Source organism: Mytilus californianus, unplaced genomic scaffold (genome assembly GCF_021869535.1).
Source record: "Mytilus californianus isolate M0D057914Y unplaced genomic scaffold, xbMytCali1.0.p SCAF_5, whole genome shotgun sequence".
Classification (NCBI taxonomy): domain Eukaryota; kingdom Metazoa; phylum Mollusca; class Bivalvia; order Mytilida; family Mytilidae; genus Mytilus; species Mytilus californianus.
The window spans coordinates 47,022,019-47,035,156 of NW_026262701.1; the positions used below are offsets into that span (position 1 = coordinate 47,022,019).

General features: G+C 30.9%; 1 pseudogene; it reads left to right on the forward strand.

The window, feature by feature from the left end:
* The window catches only part of LOC127702353 (protein unc-93 homolog A-like), a 24,503-nt pseudogene continuing 11,365 nt past the window's right edge, over positions 1–13,138 (forward strand).

Below are 13,138 nucleotides of genomic sequence, written 5' to 3' on the forward strand. Positions count from 1 at the left end.
TCATATTTAAGCTTGAATTCGAGCGTTTTGCATCAGTCTCTTTGCCTCACATAAAAATGTGCAAGCGGCATATTCTAATTTCTGGACTATTGCCGAATTACAAATATCAGAAATAAAGCAATATGTAAATTATAGTTTCAATGTAGTGCAATTTCAAGTTTAGTATACACACAAATTTGTTTTGGTCGTTGAAACAATAAACTTAATTTTGATCTAGGCATGTAAACTGTCATGACTTTATTATATAACTGTAACAAAAGTAGAGGCGTTGGTTAATCTAAAGCGAATTGCAGTATTTCGAATTTCCCCCCCCCCCCCTAAAAATTCTTTCCATAAATTATATGCAAATATAACCGAATGACAAATTACCACTTATTTTACAAGATAAACTTGAATATACCGATAGAATACAAATGTCTCGAATGTATCCTACGGTCTGATAATGAAAATAAGATTCTCAATAAAATTTACAGCAAATAATATTGGCCAATTTCAGCAAAATTTATGAATGTGACAAGACGAAACGATTTATGCACTTTCTGGTTCTCTCCATTTTGTAATACTTGCTGAATAACGTTACGATATGTGTGGCAAAAATGATCATCTAAAACGGGACATCCCGGTAATATTTGATGTAGTATGGATGTAATTGATGTAACTTTCATTTCATATGAAAGTAAAACACGGGTTGTTTTATGGTTACCATTACCCTCTCAAAGAATTTACACGGATATCCAAACAATGCAACAAACCTTGCAAAATGGAAAAGAGAATGTTCCCTTTCATTTAAATACACAAAGGTAGTAAATATTGTAATCTTCATAACTATTATAGAATCAGTCTTTTTACTGCTTATATTTTATTTATTGAAAAAAACAATACTTCAATTTCCATGTCCGCGAAAACGTTTTTGGAGTGCGTGTATCTAGTAATAAAACTTGGCGATATTGTTTGACTTTATTTTACAGATTTCACAGACAATATTGTGAAGATACTTGTGGCAGCGGTTGTCGAAGTTGAATAAGGACTGATACTTTTTTATAAGATGGTTGTTCTATTTGTAACATATATGTCCATTCTTATCTAACTACATTCTAGAAATAATTTTTGTAAGTATATTGCCGTGGATCGTTAGTAAATATCAGATCATTTTCTGGCATATCATATACATTACGCAGATTTTATCTGAACGATTGCATAGCGGTGGATACCTGTAGAATTCTGTTTTTTATGTCACAACTTATTACTATGAAGACGATTTAGTCGTTTTGAATACTTGGATGTTGAATTGGTGCGTCTTTATCTTAAAGTCGAATATGGAAGAAAAGATACTTGGACTGGAAAATAATAAAACCTCATCACTTTCCGTGGACTATGGAAGTGTGGAATCGCCTAAATATCCACAACCACCGTTTAAAACAGATGAGCCTAAAAATACCGCCACTGCACCAATCGGGAAGACGAAGATTCTTAAAAATGTTCTTGTTGTCAGTATTGGGTTTATGTTTCTATTTACTTCATTCCAGTCTCTATCAAATCTCCAAAGTACATTAAACAAAGACGAAGGACTTGGAACAGGTGGATTGTCTATCGTATATGGCGCCCTTGTAGTTTCATGTATGTTTTTCCCATCTTTTGTTATCGCACACCTTGGATGCAAATGGACGGTGGCACTATCAATGTGGTGTTATATTGTCTATATGGCATTAAATTTTTATGCCATATGGGAGACAATTATACCAGCTTCAATAATTGTTGGATTAGGTGCAGCCACTTTATGGTCGGCTAAGTGTTCGTATCTTACACAACTTGCAGTGTGGTATGCTAGATTGACATGTGCAACGGAAGATGACGTCATAAATAGATTTTTCGGTTTCTTCTTCATGATATTTCAAACAAGTAAGTTACCTTGCGTTAGCTGAAAAAGAGGCAATAATTATCAGATATACACAAATTGATGTTGCATCATTACAAATTTTGAAATAAAAAGTAAAGAATTGTTTCAGTTTGCAATTCAATTGCAAATATTATTACATTTCCATATGAACAAAAGGACGCAATTTTAATACGTGTAAAAGCAGACATACACAAATTGATGTTGCATCATTACAAATTTTGAAATAAAAAGTAAAGAATTGTTTTAGTTTGCAATTCAATTGCAAATATTATTACATTTCCATATGAACAAAAGGACGCAATTTTAATACGTGTAAAACGTATAAAGTATGGTAGTTGCCAATTAACAACAATGTGGTGCAAATTAATGTAATTCAAGGATAATGTATCTCATGTCTTCTGATCAAAAGAAAGATATTATATTTGTGCACCTACTTCGCTAAAAACTAAATTTTATTACATAGCAATTTATGCACAAAAAAGCCCAAACATACATGTAATGTTGATAATAATATCCTAAAGTTATATAACGTTACAACGTTAATGATCAGAAAACCAGTTGATATGAACAAAATTAATTTCGAGATTCAATACTTACATAGTGAAGAATGTCAATTTAACTAGAAAAACACTATTGAAATATGAAACTTTATTAATCAATGGGTTGTTCACAAAATCAGTTTATTGCAAAACGTTCAAAAATCAAACTAAAATAAATGATAAATAAATCAAGGTAACTCATTCGAATTTCGATGTTGTTTGTTGATGTACAAAACCGTAAATCCATTTTAATATACAAATCAAGACAAACAATGAAGGAATTGTTTGAACTAAAAACGTAGCGAGACTGGATGCGTCGACAGGGCAAGCATCTCCCGCGGTGAATTTCAATATATATACTATACACATCAACATCATGCCAATCTAAATCATGTCAGAATATCCCGATAAATAAAAGAAACAAATTGTATATTACAGCATTTGTTATATAAATAAATGAAACTCTCATTTCGATTCAATTATATTCAGGTCAGATTTGGGGGAATTTGATTTCTTCTACTGTATTTGCCGTGACACCAGGGAATACTACAGAAGATCTGGATTCGTGTGGGGCAAATTTTGATCCAACTGCACCAGTAGCAAATAATTCAAATTTAGATCGACCAGAAGACGAAAAGGTAAGTCGTTTATTAGTATCGTCTAAAAAGTAGTTATTGTATTTGAAGGAAATATGTTTAATAGCTTAGTAATGTATTAAAAAAGTTTGAAACAATAATTTTTTTGCTCAGGAATAGATATGACCAAATTTAACACAACAATTTGGAATTTTAGTTCTTCAATGCTTTCAATCTTTGGAATTGATTTCGTTTTCAAACTGCTTTGAATCGAGTATTGGATGTTAAGTCTCTAGTCGAAACGCGCGTCTGGTGAACTAAAGTATGAGCACGGTATATGTGATCATGATGAGTTCATTCATCCAATCGGTCGATGTAATGCTGATGGATATGTTGGCAATTACTTTGGTTTTCCATCTGTTTTGATTCGAATGGTGAGTCTCATGTACGAAATTTATAGAGTTTTGTTTTCATTTTATGTCTTATGTAGACAAAACGCGCATCTTCAAAAAATGTCAAAATTTTTATAGGGGACCGTATAAATGACTGTGCAAAACTAACCGTTATGGTTTGGCAGTTATTTTGTCAGGTTCTCGAGACTTGAAATACGTAGACAAAATATATCGTTTAGAGTTGCATATAAACAAAGTTAGTAGTTCAATAAATATTACCACATTTTGATAAATTATGGCTCAAAATAGTTTGAATGTATATCGATTAAATAAATTTGTAACACGTAAACAAAATAAAGTCGGTAGATACAATAACTATTACATAACGTCGACAAGGTAAGGCTAAACTTAGTCCGAATTAGCATTTCTATAATATTGATATAATCTGGAATTGTACCGTTGATTCGGCTCAGTGCCATAATTAAAAAGCTTATAAAACAATGTAGAAACATGACTTTTCTTCGCTTGTTAAATCAACAGGGGACTTATTACCAGTAGTCAGTTAAAGGCAAATTTAGATTTGGCCTTAGAATATGATTATACACCAGAAGAACATTGTGTTACTTTTGCACATAAAAATGCTTATAAAAACTTTTGATATCGATTGCCTTACGCAAGACACATGTTACTGGAAGCTTTAGGCTTAAAAAATGGGTAAGAAAAAAATGTAAAACATTTGTGAGAACAAACACTAAAAGTGCTAACGAGTGAATAAAAAGATAGAAACATTTGAAAAGGTTGAAATGAAACATTTGGACAAGATAATACTTTCAAAGTAAGTGCAATAGACATTTTGGTTGCACTACTACGACATTTATTATGATTATCATGGTTATGATTATTATTTTTATTTTATCAATTCACAGGTGTACACATTATGCGGTATTTACGTCGGTTGTGCTGTAATGGCGTTTTTACTATTGCCTTACTTTTGGACAATATTACACTCGACAAAAAGCAGGCTGGTGATGCCAAAATATCAGTAAAATTGTTCCTATCGACATTGAAACATTGGTGGCAGTCCACACCACAGAAACTACTAACATTCTTAACAATATACAGTGGTATTGAGCAAGCTTTCATAACAGGGGACTTTACAAAGGTAATCTTAATATAAAGCTTGTCAGTTTCAAAGGTTTTATCAATTAGTTGTTTTACAAGTTTTATATAGTTAAAATTATTATATCTATTTAGCAATCAAACACAAACAGTTCGTCACATCAAACTCAAAGAGTACTAAAAATAAGCTAAATGCAATTGAAGATAAGGAAAACCTGAAGTGATGAAAAACAACTGCGTTACAATAGGTATTGAATATATTCTGATTTTTATTATTTTGTTTTCTCTATTTGTTTTAATCTTTGCAGTCCTACATTAGTTGTGTAATAGGAATATGGAACGTTGGCTACGTGATGATATGCTATGGTGTTGTGGATGCTGTTTGTTCCTTTGCTTTTGGAAGATTGGTTCAGATTGTTGGACATGCTCCGTTCTTCCTCATAGGTATTGTGTTTTCCAAAAGTGTAACTGGTTTGTATAGACGAAATGGTTTTCCCTAGCCATTGCAAACTTCTAAATGAACGTATGAACATGAATGTTTCATTATTTTTTTTATCATTAACAAATTTGTCTGTTTTAATATTTATCGTATCGTGGTTAACTTTTATTCAGATGCTTTATGATACAATAGTTAGCCATGTACGAGGAAAGGAAAACTCAGGATGAATATTTTTTGAACGTACACCAGTAGCAAGATTTAAGTCCGAAACGGTCATTTTGGTCTGATCAAGTCTTAATCGCCTTGATTTACTGCTAGGGAAAAACGTTAAGACCGGTTTAGACTTTCAGACTCTGTTCCGATATATCGTGTTCAGTCAGATCAGTCGGGTCAAGATAAACAAGACAGATTCTTCTAGGGTTCAAATAAGACTTGATTCTATCACGTTCAGATAAAATAAGACCAAAGGTAAAAAATCTGTTTAGTTGCTGTAAGATCGTGTTCAGTCGTGTTAAGATTTTAAATATTTTAAATAAAACGAGCGACACTTTATCTGTGTTTATCAGGGGTTACTCCCCCTTATGAATAAAATCGGCATAGCTAGGAGGATATTCTTTTGTGGTCTTTTAATGTAATACTGTATATCTATTTCATTAAATAACGTATGCAAACGTACAATTCATTTTTTTCCCGATAGAATTTTTAACATTTAATTGGTTATATAAGAAAAGATTAATTGTCTTAACCGGGAAATGTGTTAGTCATTAAAACTTTGCAGTCGTCACGTGCTTTCTGACATAAAGTAGTCCTGTATTTATTCATTCCGCCCGTAAAGATATAATGATAAGTAATATATCCCAAAGATGTTCTGAAATTTTCTTATACATTTTTTGTTTCTAATGTAAAATAATAGTTCTGATCCATATAAAATTTGTCAAGAAAAATATATTCTTAGTATCTAATTTACTTTAAATTTTTAAATATTATACAGATGACAGTTGCTTGGTGAAAGTTATTTACATTTCAATAAACGGATTATCTAAGCAGTCAACCGAAACGGGTTGTCATAAACTATCTAAATAATTACCCATGCAACGCTTATGATGTTTTATCTATGGACGTAAAATGAATAAAGTTCCATGTTTTATCTTATATAAGGATTTACCGGGTAAAATTATTACATTGACAAATAAAACATTATTTTTTCAAAAAAAATGCAACAAGAATAAAGAATATTTTAAGAATTTAGTTGACAGTTTATATTTACCATTAGGTACCTATAAAGACCGATTTCGATACCTCTCTTGATTTTTTTTTTTATCATCAAGTTTTTTTTAGCAAGAACTAATACAAGAATAAATCATATAGAAAAATATCAAACAACGATTGATAAAATCTTGTGTACGGTTTATATTTCTGTTTCGTATCAGATTTTTTTTATAACACCAGCGTTACTTCTCATTTAAAAAACAGTGAGATGCTTACTTGCTTTTTCGAAATTGACCAAAAAGCTATAGAATAACGTAGCGAAATGACTACATACTTAAAGATTATACCTTTGTTTTTCCATTTTGAATTGTTTTACACTAGTCATTTTGGGGACCCTTATAGCTTGCTGTTCGGTGTGAGCCAAAGCTCCGTGTTGAGGCCGTATTTTTAATCTATAATTGTTTTATACTTTGTAACTTGGATGGAGATGATTATTTGGCACACATACCACATCTTCTTATTTATATTAACCGGGAGCAGTTTATAATATTTTCATTTCGATAAAAAGAAATATGCAATTCAGTAAATCAAATCGATTTGTACCATATTGTTACATTCAAAAGTCTTTAACTGAAGTAAATGATTGATAGAAATACATTATTTGTATTGCATCGCTCCTAAAATAATGTCCAGTGTCAAATATTACACATCGATGATCACTTAGATGTTCAACTGATTCAACCAAAAATTAAACTTAGGACTAGGATCAAATGCAATTCATTACGTTACAATTGTATCCAATATTAATATTGCTAATAACATTCAGTCGAGGAAAAGACACATGTGACATTGATATGCATTGGTTTGTGCTAGCCTGATACGGCGAGCGCGTGTCGACAAAAAAGGTCATGTTAACAAGAGAACAATTGTTGTGAATCAGAGCCAAATTGACCTTTGTTCCAACTTTACTCATAAATAATGCGTGCTTGTGGACAAAAGGTCACAGACGAAAGGTCACAATTCAGTTTCTGAGACTATTTTCTTTGAAAAAGAGAAAATACTTATTTAAAAAAATATATTTTGTATGTATCTTGAACTATTGTATATATAAACCAACTCTGTAAACAAATGTATTAAATGAACAAATAATTGTTTAGTAAACAGACTATCAAAGTGGATTGGTACCTAAACAGCTTCATGGTGCTAAGAAATATTATATCATTTGCATGATTAAAATTTAATAAATCTTCATTTACCAAGGCTAATGAACAATTTCATAAACTGTAAAAAGAATATATGTAATACAAAGTAATTTTTCAAGATATTTCTCTTACATACTTAAACAATTGTCACTTCCTGTCCTGTGACTTTTTGTCCTGTGACTTTTCAGTGTTCGCTTACTGTTAAGAATAGGACCTCTCTTACCCAGGACCTCCCTTACTAATGGAGAGAAAGCTGTCGGGACTACCAATCCTAAGTGTTAGAGAGAATAAAAAGTACATCAGTCATTCTCAATTTTATATGTTTTGCGTAAAACAAAACGGTTTTAAATGTTGAATTTAAGGAATGCTCGGATTTAAAAAAAAAAATCTTTTTCGTTTGCTTTTCGTTGAAATCATCCTGAATATTATGTAATATTGTACGCTGAACATTCAACGATCATGGCTAAGCATGTGTTCTTCAAAATGCAATCTGTAGAAGAAAAAACACGGTTTTAAATCATGTACATTGGAAATCAAGAATCGTGTGTCGTGTTCGACCTATAATCCTTTATTAAATAGTCGAAATTGACTATTAATATATAGTTTTGTTTTGCACCTACGTAACTCTATATATGCATGTTTTTGCCACTTTGCTTGGAAAAATTATCATATATCTTAATTCTCTTTCAATAACATTTCCTTATTCAATTTGCTACTCGTCTACCAAAAAAAAAAAATAGATATTGTTTCATTTTTGCCATTTTGGTTATAATAAGTTCTTGGTAGATGTATGTCCTTTATGATCTCTCAGGTAAATATCAAAAATGAGTCCTGAGTTTTGACGGTTGTGAATTAAGGATTAGTTACTTTATGGAACACTTATTTCCTTGGATGGTAGTACAAACTTGTATTTTATCCTTTAAAGTTAGTATGCCTGTTTAGTAATTTACAGTTTTAAGGAGAATTCTTCGTCTTTTGCAAATAGATGAAGAATAAAATGAAAATTTGCTTTCGATTGCATTCAGGCAGAGAGAAATATGTTTTGTTATATTTAAGACGATTTTTAGTACGGATATTAAACTATAATTCTTAATCTCTTCCAATTTACAAATATAATTTGGTATTGTTTTTTCTGCAAATGGTAGAAGAAACTTGTATGTTCTAGGTCTGTGAAATCTTGAAAATATGACGTTCCCGGAAATCACAAGTCGCTATATAGAATGCTTGTAAAATTCAGAAACTTGCAGTACGCTCATATTTAATACTTTTCTGTTAAAAAAGAAAGTGTAAAAATAAGAAGGCGAAAACGGGAAAAGGGGAGGGTTGTTACACGAACACTTTCTTCGCAATTTAATTCTAAACGAATAGTGATTATCTAACTTTTTGTTCAAATATCGAATACACAATCAAATCTCTAACTTATCCACGCTTGCAATAACCTTTTTATTGACAGGTTTCTGCTGGCATTTGATTGGACAACAGTTTAATGTAGGAGTGACAATCTATCACATTTATCCAATCAGCTGTCTTGTTAAACAAACCTGTGTGCGATGACCCACTGTCCACATAGTTTAGTTTAGAGAGTTTAGTTGTTTTTTTTATAATGAATTGATCATCAAAAAGGACGTTGTTGCTATTGTTGGCCAGGGACTTTCTATACTAATGAAAAAGTCCATGTGTGTGCTTGTCAGATAGAAATAGACAACGCTTATATTTAAGAATAAAAAAAGTGATGAAAAAGAAATATTACTATGCATTGGATGGATATTTAGACTAATTCACTAGCTGTGTTATACAGACGGAGAAATAACGCCACGTGTAGCCAGGATAAAAAAAATGATGATTTTAATTATGCTAAAAATGATATATTATCCAATCAAAGGGGAAGCGATATGTCGGCTCCTGAATCCGCCACTGACCAAGCAAATTACGACATAATTAAACAATTAACAACCTTGTAAAAAAAATAATAGAAAAGCGTCTTTTTTATCCCTTATATTTTATGATATTTTGTGGACAATATAAATCTTAAATCAGTGTTTCAAAGTCATATCAGATAAAAAAAAATAATTGCAATTTCTGCCACAAAAAAAAACGTATTTTAGAATCACGAAATAATTGAAATCGAATTTGGATTAGTTTTGTGCTCAATGGAATTTATTAAGACTTTAAAATATCTGTTCCTTTATATTCGCTATTTTGAGATCGAATTTAATGAGGTTCATATATAAGTATGTGCCAAAACATAAAAAATACAGTTGCAAATCAACGGGTACGTCTAAACACTGCCCAGGACCTCCTGAGTGCACTCAGGACATACAAAGTGCACCCAGGACTCTTGTAAAGTCATCGTATATGCACACAGGAAAAATGTTTACATTCTTTTCACGTTGTCTATTTTAGTGGAAACTTTTGGAATATTTTGAAAACGAACTTAAATAGATATTCAATATTTTCATAAAATAATGAGGGCACGTGTCACTGATTCACAACTACTCAGCCGTTAATAATCCAATCAACAAAATTGATTGGATTATCCTAATGGCTTATGAATATTCAGATTCAATATTTTATTAATCTATCTTATGAATATTATGTTATTAAAACAGTGTTTTTTATTAAAATTTAATAATGCGAAATTTTAAAGTTTTTTCGAAATTGATTTATGTAATTAAATACTTTGTGTATTGACTTTAACGATAATGGAGAAAAAAACCTCAAAAGTCCCATTTAATGTATTTTTATACAGTTTATGTGTAATGAGTCAGCTAAATTAATTTTGTTATTATACGTTCTGCAGTTCTAAAGTAAAAGAAATAACAATTGATATTGTTTTATAGTTTGTCTATTATCAGTTCGTTTTTTTGTTTTTCTTCGTGAATTTTTTCTCCTTTCCAACATCAATTAAATAAACGAATATCATATTTTATTTAATATAAACATACAAAGTGTTTTTTGTTTTGTTTTGATAAGTCTAATATCTGGGTAGAGTACGTGCTTTTATTGGTTTCTTTCTTTGGTTTGGCTTATGGGCAAGTTTTTGTTTTATCTTTATTTAACATCTGTGCATAAGGACTTATTCGTTGTAAGAACGGACTGAGTATCTTTCAACAGTCTGCAAAATAGTTTTTCTCGCTGTTCTTGATTATGAGTCTTGCAAAAACAACATTAAATTGATATGAAATAACATGTTTTCTGTAAGACCAAAAAGTTCATAATTTCTCATGAGCTCGATTTAAAACCAAATCTTACTACCTGAAAATGTTAAGAAAAAAAACCAAATATGATAAATGACGGGAGTTCAATGTACGCATTATTTTAGCCCGTTTGTGAAAGTGGGGTCGGTCTTGATTGGGACAGAAAACTGACAGAAAAATGGAGTCAAATTCATTATTCAGAATTTATTTTCTCATTGAAATTCGTTCAGGCTTGTAATCATGGTAATACTGGAGAAGAACGATTTTAAGGAGAAACAAAACTTTACTGTTTGAGTTTGATTATTTGAAAATCGTATTTTGATAAGTACGGCAACAAATACAGATAAGAACGGGCTTCATTCAAAACCAAATATTGCCTTATTAAAATGTTGATGACAAATTCCTTCTTCAGATTTTATTTCCCTATTCAAACTCGTTTGAGGAATTTATTACTCACTCATCGGTACAGCGGATATAGCTTAATAGGTACTTCGAAGGGTGAAAAGCTATATACCGTACATTCATTTAACTATGAACCGTACGGAAGGATTTATGTGGTCAGCTATACACTGTACACAACGCTTCTTTTCGGAATAAAATATCGAAAAATAACATATGTATGAAAGATTTCAATGCCAATTATTGAAACAGCTATACTTATTACGTACACACAGTGCATGGCCTTCTATCAGAAAAAGAGTTGCAATATTGAATATAGAATCATATCGGATGAGACGAGCGCCAACTTCTTTGACAAGTATTTGCACATGTTTTAGTAAGCATTCTTGTTTTAGGAAAATAATGAGACTTCTCTAATCATCAACCTACGACCAAATCATTTCTTAAAACAACAATTATGTTTAGATTGAGTACACATTGATATTATGTAAACAAAACAAAGACTTTCTTACCGTGTCAGAAGAAAAATCGATCAGGTTAGTACCTATATCCGCTGTACCGATGATACACGGTGTTACTGGACAAGAACGAGTGAAAAAAGCGACAGTGTCTTGTAAATATGTGGATACACTTTCAATAGTCACACACATATTTTATATACATTTATTTCGGGAATTATTTTTTAATTTATTATGCGCTCTATTGATGCCAGATTTTCCTTTTTTTACTATCAATGTTCAACCACACCTATATATGCATTCTTATATTATAGGACTTTCCTCGTAGATGAAACAGGGGTTTTATCCAAAAAGGACGTCACGTTTTGCAATGAATAAGATCTATATTATTTTTAACGTTTTCAAATGAAATGAATTGAATTGAAAATTTCCCGACTATAGACAAGACAAGACGTATACATGTACATATACGAAGACTTCGTTTGGATGTGACATGTCTTTAAAATTAATACAGTTGAAATAAGACTGAGAATGAAACTTTTTTCTGTTAACTATGTACCATAAATTTAGGTACATCTCTCTACGATTAATCAGTTCAGTTCAGTTCAGTTTCTTGTATATTCCTCCATTAATTGTGGAGCACTACCCATAGGGTATAATTGTAGCAACTATATACACCTTAGAACATAAGGAAACATTTAATTATGTACAGATGACTGAATTTAGGCAATAATAATTACTAAATAATTAATATTATAACTAATTCATAGGATTGTCATCATAAAATTTTAAAAATAATATTCATAATGTGCTGAAGTGTAAGAATAAGTTAAGTAAGAACTGGATATATTTACAAATAAGAATTTAGAATTTAAGTGGTCTTAAATTAAACTTTCTTATAATTGTTAGTTAAAGGTGCTATACGTACATCAGAATTTATAATGAGAAGGTTATTTTATAAGACTTATGTAAAAGGGTTGGGGTTTAGAACGATTCATCATATATACATGTTTTCCTTCACAGTTTAAAGTTACCTTATTTCGGATCTTATCATTATTCTTTAAAGGTAACTGGATATTTTAAAACTTTGCAAAATTTTTTATTTAATTTAGGTCCTAATACGTCATAAAATAGTAAGATGGTAAAGTAGGGAACTATTTTATTTTCAAAAAGTTTACTTATACTGTACTTGTGTTCAAGTTTTTTATCCTTTTTGTCCTCTGAGTATATGCATGGCTTGGGTGAAAGAAAAGCAATTGATCTATACTCATGCAAATAACCCTTTCAATTATGAATTCTTATAAACTGAACAAGTAATAGCTTTTCTAAAAAGCTAGCCGTCTCATAGCTGATGAAAGTGGAAAATGTTTTGTAGTTCAATTCGTTCAAAATTGTATGTAAATTGTAGTAGATAACAAAAATTATAAAAGGCTTATACCTTTTTTTAGATTTACCAATTTTTTATTTGGGGGGGGGGGGGGGAGTATTAAAACTGGAAATTGGGGGTAATGTCGTTTTATCGATTATTTTTTTTCAAACAGATATCGGAGTTGATCGTTGGCTTTTTCTTTGGTTGTTTGGTTGTTTTTTGTGTTAGAAAAGTATGGCCGCTTCCACCTGAAAGTTTTTCGTTCATAATAGGCATCGAAAAGTGTAGAGACTAGAGAGTGAAACGTAGTAAAATTTAAACATATAAGAACACAATTAATATA